An 18,351-nucleotide genomic window follows, 5' to 3' on the forward strand; every position below is an offset into this window, starting at 1 on the left:
CTGGTCTCCTGTCTCATAAGTAATTCAGTATATATGCAAGTGCATGTGTTTACAAAAACAGGGGTTTTTAGTTACAAAGTTATGATCGTAAAGTTGAAAAGCCACCATACCGTGTCCCTAACTGGTTTACCTCCGGTCATAGTATAAGGTCTTGTACCTCTCTGCATAGTAGCATTACTTGGAGTAAATGTCTCCTGAATCTTGGTTTCAGTCTGAGGGCTAGATCCTCCCCCGCCACTAGCTTGTGGTTTTTAAGAGAGAGAGAGAAAAAAAAAAAACAATGACATTACATTCGGTCTAGCATTTGGTCTGGTCCTGTTAAAAGAGTGCAATATATAAACCATAAAAGTCACCCTTCTATGGTCCCAGGAGCAACCACTGCAACAATTCCTAATAGACCCCAAAATCTCATCTTAGGCTATACCAAAATACAGTTGGAGCTAAATTGACACCACACAGCTATCACTTATAAAAACAACGTATCACATTGTTCAGTTCGGTGGAAAAAGATATGATCATCATCTATATGAATAGGATACCTGTGCAATGTGTGCAACTGTCTAGATAACTTTTGAGGCTAAATGTTATGTACTAGGGACCCTGCCCCCTTTCCATCCAAACGTTCCAGGCAGCAGCTGCTTTTAGACAGTTTGTTTATCTGTTTTGTCAACGATAACAACAAAATGATGGAACCGGCGGTGTTGAGTAACACATCTATTTACTTTTAGCTCCTGTTTAATCAATCATTAAAAGGTTATCGCTCACCAATTCTGTTTGGCATTTGCATGTTGGAAATAGTTAGGATAGAGTGGAAAAACTCACAAAGCAAATAAATAACAATATGAATCCAGTAAGAGGAACCTACAGTCAGGTATTGCAGCTTTTCCCCCAGCACATCCAACCCATGGTATCTTCAGAGTGTTGGACCACAGGATCATCACTTGGTTGCTTGGATCTAGTAATTCAGGCAAAACTCTTGTATCTATGATATTTGCGATGCCTCTAATAAAATGACACCAGAGTAGGAACAACAAGATGAGAAGAGACTCCCCATGGTGTCCATGTTATGTACATGAATGAAGCAGTTGCTCTGCTTATGGTTCAATTATCTTACAAATCAGCAAAGATGGTCCCCAGTTCATATGTTTGCATCACTATACAATAACATATGCACTTAAAGGAACTACTCGGTATATATTATCATTAATTAGTGTTACACCCCACCAGCCTCAGCGTACCTCATTTTTAAGCAGGGGCGCTGCAGCGGCCTCAGGTGGCAGCGCCCCCCTGTTTGCCAGGTGCAGCAAAAATGGCTCTCCTGGTAACTAAGAGCCAAATTTCTACTTTTCAACCCGGAAATTTGGCTCTTCTAGTGCAGAGAGTGCAATTGCGTTCTCTGCACTAGTGGCTAGGGTTGCCACCTTTTCTGGAAAAAAATACCGGCCTTCCTACATATTTATCTTTTTTCCCTATTAATAACATTGGGATCAACCATCATTTATACCGGCTAGGCCAGTAATATACCGGACAGGTGACAACCCTACCCAACCCTGGACTACCCCTGAACCCTCTTGTGCAACATGGACTACCTCGGGCACAAGAGGTGAGTGCCGTGGAGAGGGGTGGGGGAAGCAAAAGGAAGGTCGCCTCAGGCGGCAAAATTACCAGGAATGCCCCTGTTTTTAAGAGTACTGGTTCTAACATTCTGTGTTTCACTGTGGTTCTTACAAAGTTAAAAACTAAAGTTTATGGAATTAAAAACATGGTGTACCAGTGAGATACTAAGGCCTAATTCATTTTGGGTGATAGACCCTTAATCATAGAGCCTATGCTTAAGGCCTTGGTATCCCACTTTTTAATTATATTATTAAAATAATATATAATGATTATATTGGTTGTTGCCCATGTGCAAAATTGCTCCATTGTTTATAAAGGAGCCCTGGTGCTTTTGCCTCATAACAGGGCCTGATCTAAGTCTGCTACAAACTTTGTGCTATTCTATAGTGTCTCCTCTGATTCCAATCGCAATGGAGAGATTGTATTGAGTGCTTGCCTTATTCTCTTGCATTGGAGCTCTTAGTGATTCAGTCTGTTGGAACAAAGTCAGTGTACTCTTCCAATTAAGGGGCAGATTTACTAAAGATCGAAGTGGCCGTCGCTAGCGGAAATGCACCAGAAATCCAATCCGCAGGGACATTGGCAATTTACTAACCGGTGTAGAGGACAATGTTCTAGTGAAAGAGACTGTCGTCAGCGCAGTTTCACAGCATCGCCAGGTGAACCTTCACTCAGACAAACGATAGTTACTCCGCAAATTCACGAAAGTGCAAATTTTCCATTACGTTTCGCCAGTTTCCTGGTAAACTCTCCTCAATCTTATGTCAGTGACATCATATCCTGTATGCCGAAAAGTCATAAAACAAACGCTGGCTTTTTCAAAGTGGGATTGTGTTTAAAAGTTTGTAACTGTTAAATATAATTTTTTTTTAACTATTTGAGGCTCATGCTACATTTGTTTTACAGTGGGCTTATGTCGAGGACATTAGAGGATCTCTTGTCTTCATTTTGTTTATTGAACATTATTAGCAATGAGTGGCCACTTCAAGCATTTGCACCAACATCTCTAATAAAGACACATATATTTGACCTATATGAACACTCCCTATTCAACGTCACCTAAACGTAAGAGTACTAACGAAGCAGAAATGAACATTAGCGAACGTTTACTATGAAATGCTTGCGCTGACGAATTTACACTAGCAAAACTCCACCAGCGTTCAGATGCGGACGCAACTTTGCATCTTGATGAATTAGTGTATGCACTGCCAATTAACATCTGACAAAGTGGCGTGAAGTGTGGTGAAGCCTTCCCAGGCGAAAATTCGCCTTTAGTGAATTTGCCCCATGTCTTGCTAAGTTTGGTGATACGTCTATAAAGCCCTATGATATCCCCTCAACCAGTTGTCTAAGCAGGGGTGGATTTTCTTTAAAACTCCGTAGCCAATGGCACATGGGCATTTTGACCATCGCTGCTCTTGGACAGATAGTAAAGGGCAAGCAGCTTTGCTGATGCACCGAGAGCATTGACAGGTAGAGTTTAAAGGCAGAACACTCGTCAGGTGTTTAGTCCACTAATGTATTCCCACAGCAGCAATTAATTTATTGCATGGAGGGTCATGGTAAGCTATTTAATCCAAACATCTAGACACGGTTTGCTCCATCTGCAGGTGATGGTGTTACTAAAATGCAGCATTCCCAACTATTACTGACTTGGTGGCAATCCTCCCATGTTAAACAGCTGAGTTTGTCCTAGCATACAGTAGCTCATGAACATAGACTCAATCACTTCACTCTTCTCAGTGCCGGATGAAAAAAGGACCGGATCCGTGTTTATAAAGAAGCATTATTTGACAACCCCTCCGCCGCTGAATTAAAAAGGGAGTGACGTCAGTAGAGCTCCGCTTGCCAGCCAACACAATAGCCTGAGTCTAACTGACACTGCAAATCTCTCCCACTCCGCTATGAAGGATAAATTAAGTAATTAATAGGTTTACAATGAAGGCCCTATCTTAGTGGAACAGAGTGATGTGTAAGGCTGAGATGAAAAACTGAAAGGGGAAGGAGGGGGGAGCGAATCTCATAGGAAGAAGGAGCCTATGAATGAATGAGATGCCAGACAGGGTCCAATGCACTGCTCAGGATTTCATCAATTTAACTCCCATTTTAATACACACTTTGAAGCAAGAGTAACGTGGAGGTGGAATAGCCACAGAGGTGCAATAGTTAATTATTAAAGAGCAGTTTTCTTTTTGCAAGGGAAAAATCCTTGGGAAAAGGTTAACCTGCTTCAAATCTCCCATTGAAGGCAAAAGAGAGAAGAATGGGCTTAAAACATGCATTGAGTTGACAAGAAATACTGTATAAAGGAGAATGGTGGCTCTTTAATAATAAACTTAATATTAATCCATTAAATATGACCTTGAGAGGAGCTTGGTTGCTGAGGTCTTTAGAGCTGTACGTGCTGTGTATAATAGTATTCCTCATTACAGAATTCAACACCACAAAGTCTTCCCTACAGCTGCTGTTTAACTGCAACTCCCAACATAAAGCTTAAGCTGCATATTTTTGGCTATTGGTCACATACTGCTCCTGAGCAGAGGGTTTGCACCTGAATTACAGACATATTCCTGAATTTGTTTTTATTTTTAAATCAAGCTGTTGGAAACAGAAAATAAGACTTCCCATCAGTAGGTAGAACTGCATACAAACTTCAATAAAAATGCTTAATATAATCTGTGCTCTCGTGAAGCAATAAACTCCGGTAACCGCAAAGTACAAAAAGAATACTGGGAAAAGTGGGAAGTGTTTCTGGAACAACTACAAGTTAGATAAAAGCAAAAAAGTTATGCCATACCCTATAACTGCAATACTTCTTAAAGGATAACTAAACCCTAAAACTGAATATTGCGGAAAATTGCCATATTTTATATACTTATTGCACCAGCCTAAAGTTTCAGCTTGTCAATAGCAGCAATGATCCAGGACTTCAAACTTGTCACAGGGGGTCACCACCTTGGAAAGTGTCTGTGACACTCACATGCTCAGTGGGCTCTGAGCAGCTGTTGAGAAGCTAAGCTTAGGGGTCGTCGTAAATTGTCAAGCAGAAAATAAGGTTGTCCTGTAACAAAAGCTGACTATTAAATTCTGATGCTAGTTGCACTGGTTTCTGAGCTGCCATTTAGTAATTATCTGTATTAATTACTAATCAGCCTTATATTGTGACATTTCTATTCTATGTGTACTGTATATTGGGAGTCGATCCCTAAGCTCAGCAAGTGACAGCAGCACAGAGCATGTGCAGCGAATCAGCAGAAAAGAAGATGGGGAGCTACTGGGGCATCTTTGGAGACACAGATCTTTACTGTTAAAGGGCTGTGGTTGCCTTGGGCTGGCACAGAAGCCGAAAACATAATGCACAACATTTCTAGCTACTTCTTTAGTTAAGCTTTAGTTCTCCTTTAAATGTGCTAGAGACTTCATTTGGGATTTGGATGCAGCCTACCTACAGTATATGGTTCTTTAGTATGGTTTCTTAGCTCCAAAAGGGCCCTGAACTTCCTATAAGCTCTTTTGTCTCCAGGACACAAAAGGAGAACAATATAAATGTCTAGTTTATTTTTATTCAAATTAGGAATATTGGGCCCTGAACTTCCTATAAGTACACCTGCACACTCTCAAACCCACCCACACTCTCGAAAGGTCGAGGGATGCTCAGTTCCTGCTTCCAGTTAATGTGCGCACCAGGACGCCGAGTCCGCCTGTGAATAGTGTAATATCCAGTGGCAATTAATGTATGCTGCCTACTGTGCCTGGGAAAGGATACCTGGCACCCAATACGGCGCATATACACGTGCAGCCACGTCTAAAGGTTTCTCTTGCTGCCGCTCACATCTGCTAACTGCTGCAGCTCGGATTTGTATTTATACTACTTGTGTGGTAATATAAGATGGGACCTTTTCATCATGAGTGGTTATGTGACTGGATCAGAGAGTTGATAAAAGCATCAGACATCTAGTCTTCCTCCTCTTCTTCCATGGCAGCACGTATTTGTTACCCAGCTATATAGATAATGCTTTGGTGCTGCACACAATAGCCGTTGATATTATGTCTGTCCAAGAAATCATCCAAGCCATTCTTAAAGGCATTAACTGAATCAGCAACACAACATCACTGTCTGTGAAGAACCCCCTACGTTGCTTCAAATGAAAGTTCTTTTCTTCTAGTCTAAAGGGGAGGCCTCTGGTACGGTGATCCACTTTATGGGTAAAAAGGTCCCCTGCTATTTGTCTATAATGTCCTCTAATGTACTTGTAAAGTGTAATCATGTCCCCTCCATAGAAAACAACCCCAACCTTGACAGTTTACCCTCATAATTTAAGTCTTCCGTCCCTCTAACCAATTTAGTTGCACTTAGTCTCTGCACTCTCTCCAGCTCATTTATATCCCTCTTAAGGACTGGAGTCCAAAACTGCACTGCATACTCCAGATGAGGCCTTACCAGGGACCTATAAAGAGGCATAATTATGTTTTCATTCCTTGAGTTAATGCCCTTTTTTATGCAAGACAGAACTTTATTTGCTTTAGTAGCCACAGAATGACACTGTCCAGAATTAGACAACTTGTAATCTACAAAAACCCCTAGATCCTTCTCATTTAAGGAAACCCCCAACACATTGCCATTTAGTGTATAACTTGCATTTATATTATTTTTGCCAAAGTGCATAACCTTGCATTTATCAACATTGAACCTCATTTTCCAGTTTGCTGCCCAGTTTTCCAACTTAGACAAATCACTCTGCAAAGTGGCAGCATCCTGCATGGAACCTATAGTTCTGCACAATTTAGTATCATCTGCAAAAATAGAAACAGTACTTTCAATGCCCACCTCCAGGTCATTAATAAACAAGTTGAAAAGCAAGGGACCTAGTACAGAGCCCTGCGGTACTCCACTAACAACACTGGTCCAATTAGAAAATGTTCCATTTACCACCACTCTTTGTAGTCTATCTTTTAGCCAGTTCTCTATCCAGGTACAAATACTATGTTCCAGGCCAACATTCTTTTATTTAGCCATTATCCTTCTGTGTGGCACTGTATCAAATGCTTTAGTAAAGTCTAAGTAAATCACATCCACTGCCATCCCAGAATTGAGGTCCCTGCTCACCTTTTCATAAAAAGAAATTAAGTTATTCTGGCAAGATCTATTACGCATAAAACCATGCTGGCACAAACTCATAGTATTATGATTTGCTATAAAGTCCAGTATCTTATCCTTTATTAACCCTTCGAATAGCTTTCCTACCACTGATGTCCGACTAACCAGCCTATAGTTTTGAGGCTGAGAACGGGATCCCTTTTTGAATAGAGGCACCACATTGGCAATTCACCAGTCTCTCGCCACCATGCCAGATCTCAGGGAATCCTAGTAACTTAAAGGGGCGGTTCACCTTTAACTTAACTTTTAGTATGTTAGAGAATGGCCAATTCTACGCAACTTTTGACTTAATCTTCAACATTTATTTTCAAAAGTTTTTGAATTATTTGCCTTCTTCTGATTCTTTCCAGCTTTCAAATGGGGGTCACTGACCCCCATCTAATTTGTATTACTCATATATATTACTCCTATTCATATTCCAGTCTCTTATTCAAATCAGTGCATGGTTGCTAGGGTAATTTGGACCCTAGTAACCAGATTGCTGCAAACTGTAGAGCTGCTTTTTTATTTTTTGTTGTATTTGAGTTATTTAGCGAAATAACACAAATGCAGCAAACAATACAAAATTAAAACCAATTGCAAATTGTCTCAGAATCATACTAAAAGTTAATTTAAAGTTGAACAACTCCTTTAAAATAGATAGCAGAATTTATAGGTGCTCGACTATAAATTACATTTAATTGAAACCCCCCACATACATATTTTTTACATTCACAGCACAAATTGACACAAAGAGTGAAAATGCAAACATTTATAATTTCTTGGTATATAAAAATCTGTGTGTCATTATATAGCTCTGCAATTATCAGGGTGATAGAGGCATGTGTGATATTTATATTAGGTATATAATAACATTCATTCTAAAATGTAATCTGCAATCATGAAGTATTTACCCAGTCATTGACATTTCTGGCATCTTTCTAAATAACAGCTCTAATGATATGTGTTAAGGTGGATTAATAGTATGCTGTGCTTCGTTATCTATATGAAGGAAAGGGAATATGAAGGAAAGCTAAAGCACATGAATTTTTTTTTTTTTTTGTGTGTTGTACAGGTATGGGACCTGATATCCAGAATGCTCGGGACCTGGGGTTTTCCCAGTAAGAAATATTTCTGTAATTTGGATCTTCATACCTTAAAGGGCATGTCAAGTCTAAAATAGAATAAGGCTAGAAATGCTGTATTTTGTATACTAAATATAAACATGAACTTACTGCACCACAAGCCTAATCAAACAAATAATTTATGCTTTCAAAGTTGGCTACAGGGGGTCACCATCTTGTAACTTTGTTAAACATCTTTGCAAGACTAAGACTCTGCACATGCTCAGTGTGGTCTGGGCTGCTTAGGGGTCGTCATAAACAAAGCTGCTTGAGTTCTGCATGGCTGGGAAGTAAGGCGGGGGCTCCCCCTGCTGTTCATAAGTATGATTGTTTCCCTGCTCAGCAGTTAGGGACCGTCTGACAATTCCTATCCACAGCAGTAAATGAAGGGAGAATTTCACTGCATACAGTCAGGTTTCTTATAAAAAGGGTACAGATTTTTTAATTAAAGTATATTGGATATAGGTTTCTTTTTCATTAAAGAAAGTAAAAATAGGATTTTATTTTGTTGCCTTTACATGCCCTTTAAGTCTACTAAAAAAATAATTTAAACATTAAATAAACCCAATAGGATTGTTTTGCCTCCAATAAAGATTCATTATATCTTAGTTGGAATCAAGTACAAGGTACTTATCACAATAAAATGTGATTTATTTGATTAAAATGGCCTCTATGGGAGAGAGCTTTTTGGATGATGGGTTTCCAGATAACGGATCCCATACCATTATTATGAAGTTTATATATGGACATGTTTTCTTTTGATTGCTAGGATTCCATCACAGGACCTTTCTTTTGCTTACTTGTGAAACAAAGCCATGGCTCACTCTTCATCAGCATCAGCTTTGCATTCATGGTCATACCATATAAAACGGTAGAGATTCCCGTTGCCTAATATGAGGGGCAGTATAGCACAAAGGGGTACATTTATGCCCACATAGGGGCTTGTTTGGGTTCATATGAGCATTGCAGTGACTGATCTAGAATTAACCAAAATGCCCCAGTGCAGAAACCAGGAATGTTTTTACATAAACGGAGCAAACTTTAATTCGAAATCAAGCTCTGAAGATTAATTGTGTCCCATCATGTCACTTTATTATGGTTTTTCATGGAATGAATGCTGTGCCATGTTGTGGTGCACCATCAATACGTTGTGTGTTTCATACAAAACCAAACGTTAGGACAGATTTAGAACCCCATGCTTGCTGTGAGTAGTGATGGCCGAATTTATTCGCCAGGCATGGATTTGAAGCACATTTCTGCATTTCACCGCCCGCAAATGTTTTCGTGAAACTGCGGTGAAAATTTGCAGCGACCAAAAAAAAAAAAATCGCTGCTCATCAAAATTGTCATGGGCATAAAAATTGTTGAACGTCAAAGCTATTTGGACAGCAATTGACTTAAATGCATTTTCACAAAAGAGGTGCGCAGATAAAAATTAGGGATGCACTGACCGAATCCCCGAATCCATCTTGGAAGATTCGGCCGAATACCGAATCCTAATTTGCATATGCAAATTAGGGACGGGAAGGGAAAAAGTGGGAAAAAATTGCTTTACTTCCTTGTTTTCTAACAAAAAGTCCTCCCTCCCCACAATTTGCATATGCAAATTAGGATTCAGTTTGGCCAGGCACAAGGATTCGCCCAAATCCGAAAACTGCTCAAAAAGGCAGAATCTTGGTCGAATCCTGGATTTGGAAAATTGCTGATCGTGTCAAAATTGTTGCGTGTCAAAATTATCTTGACGCCCACTGACTTCAGTGCGTTTCGTGATTCGCTCATCACTAGTTGTGAGCAATTTGATAGGTCCTGGTAGCACCACCACATCATACATGAGCTCTAGTCTACAATACTCTGAAATATTCTTTGAATGGAAAACTACTGACCACTAGGGTATAAGCCCTGTTATCCAGAATGCTCGGGACCTGGCGATTTTCAGATAAGGGGATAAGTCTACTAAATATTTAAACATTTATGATTTGACCATTAAACAAACCCAATAGGCTGGTTTTGCCTCCAATAAGGATTAATTATCTGGCCCGGATTTGTGGCAAGGCCACAAAGGATGTGAGGAACTCTGGGTCTAGGAGCGCAGGTCTCTGTCTTCCAAATCTGATTGTGGTTGTGATCGATCCTGGGTGGACAGGGGAGAATACCTGCCCGCGGATCTCGTCTCCCTCTGCGTGAGCGACATCCAGAAGGAGGGGCGAGGGTTCTGGCAGGTGTACCAGTGGTTATTAATGCTGGCCTCAGGGCACCCACAGTCAAAATACAGCCTTGTTAATTATGTTAATTGGGATCAAGTACAAGGTACTGTTTTATTGTTACTGAGAAAAAGGAAATCATTTTTAACAATTTGAATTATTTGATTACAATGGAGTCCCAGTAATTCAGAACTTTCTGGATAACGGATGTCATTTGTCATCTGTCATTGCTTAAGGCACAGAAGGCAGGCTGTTACAATATAGATAATATACATATATCTGAGCAAAGGCTAAGTAAGCGCACAGCGACGCACACTTACAGTCTCCTGGGACTCTAATGCTATTAGAAACCTGTTCTGCACACACTGCAGGCTACTTTGTTACATTGTGAATTTGGGTTGATAAAAAAAGACAGCTGTCCATCAAGTTCAACCCTTCAGCATCTCTCAGAATCACTGACCCACATAGATAACAAAAACAAAACTGCTGCCAACTGTCCTTCACCCTCTCTCGTTCAATAATAATTGTATCCACATACGCACATGCGCATAAACACACACCCAACCAGGCATTAAATGGGTTGTTCACCTTTAAATTAACTTTTAGAATGACATAGACATTGATATTCTGAGACAATTTGCCGTTGGTTTTCATTTTTTGTGGTTTTCAGGTATTTAGCATTTTGTTCAGCAGCTCTCCGGTTTGCAATTTCAGCAGCTGGTTACTAGGGTCTTGTATACCTTAGCAACCAGGCAGTGGTTAGAATGAGAGACTGGAATATGGAGAGAAGGACTGAATAGAAAGGTAAGGACTTAGTAGTAACAATAACCTTAAAACTGTAGCCTCACAGGGCAGTAGTTTTGTAGTGCTGGGGTCAGTGAACCCCCTTTTGAAAGCTGGAAAGTTATAGTTTCCCCTTGCAACTTAGGGGCAGATTTATCAAAGGTCGAGGTGAATTTTCGAATGAAAAAAATTTGAATTTTGAGCTATTTTTTTGTGTTCTTCGACTAAGGAATAGTCCAAATTCGATTTGAATTTGAAAAAAAAACGAATATCGAAATTTATCATGTACTGTCTCTTTAAAAATTCGACTTCGACCATTCGCCATCTAAAACCTTCCAAATTGCTGTTTTAGCCTATGGGGGACCTCCTAGAACCTATTTGGAGTCAATTGGTGGACTTTTTTTTTTTTCGGGAAAAACTTTGAATCGAATTCGATCAAATGCGCTATTCCTTCAATTCGTACGATTCGAATTCGGCTGAATACGGACCTATTTGATCAAAAACTGACCTATTCGACCAAAAAAAAAAACTTTGACTCAATTTCAGTTGGTCTTTTTGAATTCGAATTTCAACGTTTTTTCAATTCGAAATTCAACCCTTAATATGCCCCTTAATCTCTGTTTGCCATTTCTACACTGTTTCATAGCTATGAGAGAAATTTTTTGCCAAGTTTCGTTGCTAAAATGACGCCCATAGACTGTAATGGATGAAAAAAATTGTCATTGTTATATTTATGCTGGCTATTCAGATGTATTTATAAAGGGCCAACATATTCCGTAGTGCTGTATAAGAACCGTGGATGCATCAAATTTACAAATACTGACTCAGGAGGTAACGAGGGCTCTCATAAAAGCCCTTTGGCCACACCAGGGTAGGACTGTGGCTTTCGGGGCCAGCTGGGGCTGAATTTAAGGGTCCTCCTACTGGCATCTGCCCTCCACCCCCCCATACGTGCTCCCCATCTATACTGTTTGCCTCCCTCCTTAAATTTTTGTCTGAGGATCTGGGTAGGGGTACAAGCTTGGGGTCCAGCCAGGGAACAGGGTCTGGGCAGGGAAGTGTGTTTGGTGTCCAGGCAGGGGAGCCCACTGGGTTTTTTCCTGGTGTTCCGCCAGCCCAGTCTGACACTGGACCACACAATATCCTACTATATCCCACCTGAGAAAAATTAGCAGGGAAGCCTGCTCTGAACAAACTCTTTAGCCAGTTTTGTAGTTCCTATCATGGCAAGCTGGCTGCTTACAACTTTGTTCTCATTCTATAATACTTTTATATTTTTTATAATTTGTCTATACAAGACATATACATGAAATGAAGTATTGATTGAATTGCCCCATCCTCTTAATCCCAGGGGCCCAGACCAGTAGTCTGCATAGGCAGGTGTGGTGTTATTTTGATTGATTTGCCCACTGCCCACCCCCAAGGTCCCGGCGCTCTTGCACAAACAAATGATAGAGATGTTGAGTTTAATTTAATTGATGGTCACCCCTTCACTCCAGGCCCCACACAGGCTTGCACAGATAACTAGACAAATGTAGTATTTATTGATTATTGATTACACAGTCTCGGTACTGAAATATCAGGATAGTAGAAGGTGATTTGAATCTAGTAAGTTCTTATGAGCGTTCTTGTTGCACGCTTACTGCTCAAGCCAGGGTAAGTGATCACGGTCATCACCAGGACTATGAATACAGGCTATAACTCACACATATCTTGCTACAGCTAAGTGTACAACCACTACTATACACACATACCCCTATCAGACACCAGTTGTGAACAGTACGACACGGTAAGGCTCAAGGTTTATCATTAACACAAGCACAGCTGCAAAATGCACACAAAACTGAGCATGATGCATTGATGGAATTCTCAAAGCTACTTTTGTCCATACTTCCTACTTAGCAACTAGCTGCAAGCACCAAGGCACCCACCTACCTTTTTGAAACCTAGAATTAACAGCAACCTGGAGCCTGTGGTATATCCAAGTTCCTGAGTGGCTTGTATCCAATATTGTGTGGGTTCTGGCACATGCCAGGGGGGCTGCTGTAAGTTGCCACTCTGTTTATTTATAATGCCAAGGCCTATTTTGAATGCCAGTCCAGACCTGGTGTCCATAGCCTCAGCTAACTTGCTGCAAGTGAATCACACTAATTTGGTTCCACATCAGTGATTCGCAAGCTGATGATTCTTAATGCAATTCCGATAAACAACGCGGCGCTAAAAAAAAACCATGCCAACCATTGTCCGAATCTTGTATCTTTCACAATCTGGTCAATAAAATGTATTCTCTGATTGTAGTATGGACTGAATTTGATCAGTGACTAAACTGCTAAGGTTCAAGCTAAGGCTCAGGCTGTCATGGTCAATGTTATTAAGGCTGATGCCATACAAAGAGATCTGCAGCCACTGTTTGTGATGTGCTTCCACCTGCACCCCCATAATATGAGTGCAGGAGAGGTAAGTTTGGGAGTATTTTGTCTACAGCCTCAGGCTTTACTAGCAGCAATCTTAGAAGACAGACAGAACCCTGATCCTGAGAATACAAATGAAATTCCATAGAGTAGCGCCAATCATCTGAAGATGATTGGCACTTCTTCCAGCACTAGCACTTGAATGACAAAGCAGGATTCCTGGTATTATAAATGAGCCGGCCTATCAGAACATTGGGGGAAATAGCTCTGCACGTATAGCTAATTTGTATGTTAGCACCTAGATTGCTGAAATTGCAAACTGGAGAGCTGCTAAATAAAAAGCTAAATATCTAAAAAAACACAAATAATTAAAAATGAAAAACAACTGCAAATTGTCTCAGAATATACTATCTACATACTATATCATACTAATAGTTATATAGAAAGTGAACAACCCCTTTGAAACCAATTAGTCTAAGACTTTGCAAACTTGTCCACAACCATTTATGCCCCTAGGCCAACTCATTAAACCCCACTCCTTTTTGTCCAAACGCATTAAAGTCAATGGGCGGTTTTTCTCATGGCGGCTTTTTTTTCTCTGCGTCATTTTTGTTGCATCAAATGTTTTGGTGACAAATTTTTGCCTCAGTTTCAAAAAATCCCAGATGGTGAAATGCGGAATTTCGCTGCAAAAAAAATTCGCTCATCACTACCCAACAACTATAAACATTTTGCATTATGGTATTTCATATATGGTGTGATAAATAATTGCCTCTTCTCTGGATGCTTGTACAGGTATTGGACCTGTTATCCAGAATGCTCAGGACCTGAGGTTTTCCAGATAAGGGGTCTTTCTGTAGTTTGGATATAGCTAAAAATAAGTAAAAAAAAACATTAAATAATCCTAATCGGATTGTTTTGCCTCTAATAGGGATTAATTTGGGCAAGTACAAGTTACTGCTTTATTATTACAGAGAAATAAAAAATTATTTTAAAATGTCAATTAATAGATTATAATAGAGTCTAAATTTACTAAAGGGCGAAATGGCTAACACTGTTGAAAATTCGCCAACTTGATGTCATTTTGGCACTTCGCCCATTTACTAATGGTAGCTGGCGTAAATTCGCTGGAGTAATTTTGCCAAGGAGATAGACTCTGGCGCAACTTCGCACTCTTACGCCAGGCGAATTTTGGGTTTGGCGAAAGAGCGTTACTACGCAAATTCACTACGTTATTGATTTTACTGACCGTTACTTCTATCGCCAGACTTGCCTTCGCCACCTCAGACCAGGCGAAGTGCAATAGAGTAGATAGGAGTTCCTCATAAAAAAGTCGAACATTTTTCTAAGTCCCAAAACAATGTATTTGCTGCAGCATATATGGCCATTGTACTTTAACTGCATGCAGTACGCTAATTAGCCAACGCTAGCGTAACTTCGAACTGCTGAGCGTAATTTTGCTCGCGTAATTTCGCAACAGTTCGGTATCTGGTGCGCAACTTCGGATCTTCGTGAATGAGCGTTGTCCAGGCGAATTTTTGTCTGGCGAAGTGTTTCGATGTGCACAAAGCCAGCGATGGCGAATTTTCTCTGATTAGTGAATTTGCCCCTATGGGAGATGGCCTTCCAGTAATGCAGTTTTCTGGATAACAGGTTTCCGGATAACAGGTTTCCGGATATCAGATCCCAAACCTGTACATGTGCTTCTAAGTTTTGGTTGCTATATTTATATATACTGTAAATATAGAAAGATGTACTCAAAGATTTTACTTATTCTGATGGGCGTAACGAAAATATCACTAACCCCATTGAGGCGTGAACCCCCCTTTATTCTTGCTCCCCGTTAGAAATTTGCTACAGGCACCAGCCAATCAAAAGCAGCTAAATTCTAAAATCCCCGTGTATTTGGTAATAGGATCATAATATTCTGGAAGTCCAACACGATAGAAGATCATTTTTATTTTTTGCTTTTTAAGCCCTTCAGTGACGACCAGAAGACTTTTCATTTTCATTTTCTGGTGGTTATTGAGGGAAAGGAAATAATAATTTTGAATGTGACTATCTCTATTATTCTTCTCAGAAAGCTTTATATTTCAAGTAGCATTCGATGTTCAGCAGAATGAATATGCTGTAATATGACAATATGACAATGCAAAAGACGGCGCAATACCGGTAATAGAAAAGAAATTGCAAACCTGAAGAATGCACGCCTTCCTGATAACTCTATCAGCTTTGTTTTATCCCTGAAGCGGCAGATTGGAAATGATTTGCTTTATACTGTAATTAACATTATCTTATAAGGTTTCATCAGTGACCAATCATACGGCTGCGCTTTACCTGGGGCTCAATGGGATTGCTCTGCCCATTTATGCATTCAAAGGGGAAGTGGCTCTGAAATATTTCTTTGCTTTGAGCTTTTAGAGGTTTATTTTTTTTTTTACGTTTGTACTCGTCAAAACTTACTTATGAAAATGAAGATTTCAAGGTATTCTTCTTCGGATTCATTCCTCGTTTTTATACGTTTGCGCTTTTTGTATTCAAGTCTTTTAATAAATAGGTAGTAGGTCGTGTTTTTTTTAAATGTGAGGTGGAAAAACCTCTAAGACCCTCGAAAACCACACAAATTTGAATTTTGATAAATAGTTGAGTGTGTAATCCCAGATCTTGGAATAGGCCCCACAGGAGATTGTGGATTTTATATATCACATAATAAAGTTACTAGAAGATTTTTCACCTTGTATGGTTAGGGTTGGTAAAATACCAACCTAGCAAAACCCTTGTTAAATAGTGATGTGAGTGCGTCAGAATATTATTTCCATTGCCACTTAATTTCTGTTTAGAAGATTATATATTTTTCCATCAATTATAGTTGTAATTTTGAAGAACAGTTGTGGCATGGTGGGAAGGAGCTTCTCTAATAAGGTAGGGGAAGGTATATGCTATTGTAGAGCTAAAAATCTCCTTAAAGGAGAATGAAAGGTTAAAACTAAGGAAGCCTTATCAGAAAGGCCCACCTAAATATACCAGTAAACCCTCAAAGTAATGCTGCTCTGAGTCCTCTGTCAAAAGAAACACTGCATTTCTTTCCTTCTATTGTGTACACATGGACTTCTGTATCAGACTTCCTGCCTTCATCTTAAACCTCCTTGCCCCGGGCGTGAGCATGCTCAGTTTGCTCCTCTTCACCCCCCCTCTCTTCTCTGCTGTAATCTGAGCCCAGAGCTATAAGTGAGCAGAGAGAGACTTAGGCAGGAAGTGATGTCACATCCTATTCCGACAACACCAAGCTAATATGGCAGCTGCTATCCTAAACAAACAGTGAGCTTCTAGAGCTTTTTCTCAGGTATGATAAAACATACTACAGAATAAATATAGCATTCTAGCTTGCACTATTGCAGCTAATCTATTAAAATAAAATGCCTCCATAGCTTTCTCCATTAAAGGAGACATATGGGATTGATAAAAACCCACCAATTTTTTTAGGCAATAATGAATAATATATAGTGCTGTGCTAAAAATTAATATTGATCTTTCAATCTTTGCCCCTTTATTGGAGCTCCCTATAAATCTGCTACAGTCATGTTTATGTTTTAAATGAGGGATGGGTGGTCCCTGCCAGAAACACAGTAGGAGGGGAATAGCCAATCAAAGACATGCAGTCACACAAAGACAGAATTCAGTTCCCTATCAGGTCAGCCTAGCTGCTGATTCGTATCCTACAATGCAGTGTGCTCCCCTGCACAGCCTGGGAAAGGAGGCAACAGGAAGCCAAACAGATGGGCAGGTCTAGTACGATTTTGGGAGAATTTTTCAATAAATCAGCTCCAAACACATTTTTAAGCACATTCATTAGAAGAGTATAATGCAATGACAGATTCTTGTTTATAAACTTCCTTAACCTAAATGTAATTTAATTTTCCCTTTAACTCCAATGCATTTAGTTGAATTGCAGTTCTGCAATTTTTCTGTGGACTACCAAATGTTTTTGGCTAATTGAAACACCGCAAACTCACTCATCCCTAAAAGACACTTTCCACCTGCATGAATTGGAGGGCTGACCAGGCTTTACATACAGTATGCAGGCCGTATTTATATGAAGGCACCCTAGGCCTGTGCCTATGGTGGCAGGTTTTGGGGGGCGGCCCTAGGGTGCCTATAAATAATTTTTTTGAAATTTCAAAAAAAAAATTGCCCAGCCTCTTCCACGCATTTCCATTGGAAATCTGGTGAAAGAGCTGGGAGGTAGGGGGTCGGGCTGGTTTGCGGAAGTGACGTCACGCGCACAATGTAGGGGGCTTATTTAGGTCCGATGCCTAGGGCAGCATCGGACCTAAATACAGTCCTGACAGTGTGTATATTTATTTAAATCACATTTACGGGTTGTTTATCAAAATCCAAAAATATCTCATTTTCTGAAATCTATTCCAACCAAATCTACAATGGTCATTTCCCCTTCTTTATCAATACATTTTCCCCAAAATTTCCTGTGCGAGAGAGAACTCTAAAAAATCGTACAAATTTTTTGGATTTTCCGCCTGATTTTTTCAGATGTTTCCCTGAAAACCACAAAATATTCAGGATTATTGCACAAAACCTATCGCAGGCTATCTTCGGGACGTCTCCCATTGACTTATATACAACCTTGGCAGGTCTGAGATGCTAGATTTTAGGATTCTGACTTTTTCCATCCTCGGGATATATTAAATCCAGAAAAATTCAATTTTTTTCACTAAAAATTCAGATTTTATATTAAAATATTAGGTGAATTTTTCGAATATTTGGCACTTGGACTTTAATAAATAACCCCCTAAGTAAGAACTGGACCAGTGAAACCAGGGAATAAATCAGCACCAAAAGCAAACAATTTATCACACTGAAGGGTTCATACCAGATGCATACTGTATTGAGTTCTACTGCAAGATAATTATTGATAGTTGGGATACTTGCCTGGGACAGGAAAGAAACTAAATGCATGGCTAATGTTAAATTGTGATTATCTGTATAATGATTTCTTTGTTAATAGTAACCTTCATTAAGTCTCTCACTGAGTTGTAATGAAAGCATTTATATTTATCATA

The sequence above is a fragment of the Xenopus laevis genome, chromosome 9_10L (assembly GCF_017654675.1).
Source record: "Xenopus laevis strain J_2021 chromosome 9_10L, Xenopus_laevis_v10.1, whole genome shotgun sequence".
Lineage (NCBI taxonomy): Eukaryota > Metazoa > Chordata > Amphibia > Anura > Pipidae > Xenopus > Xenopus laevis.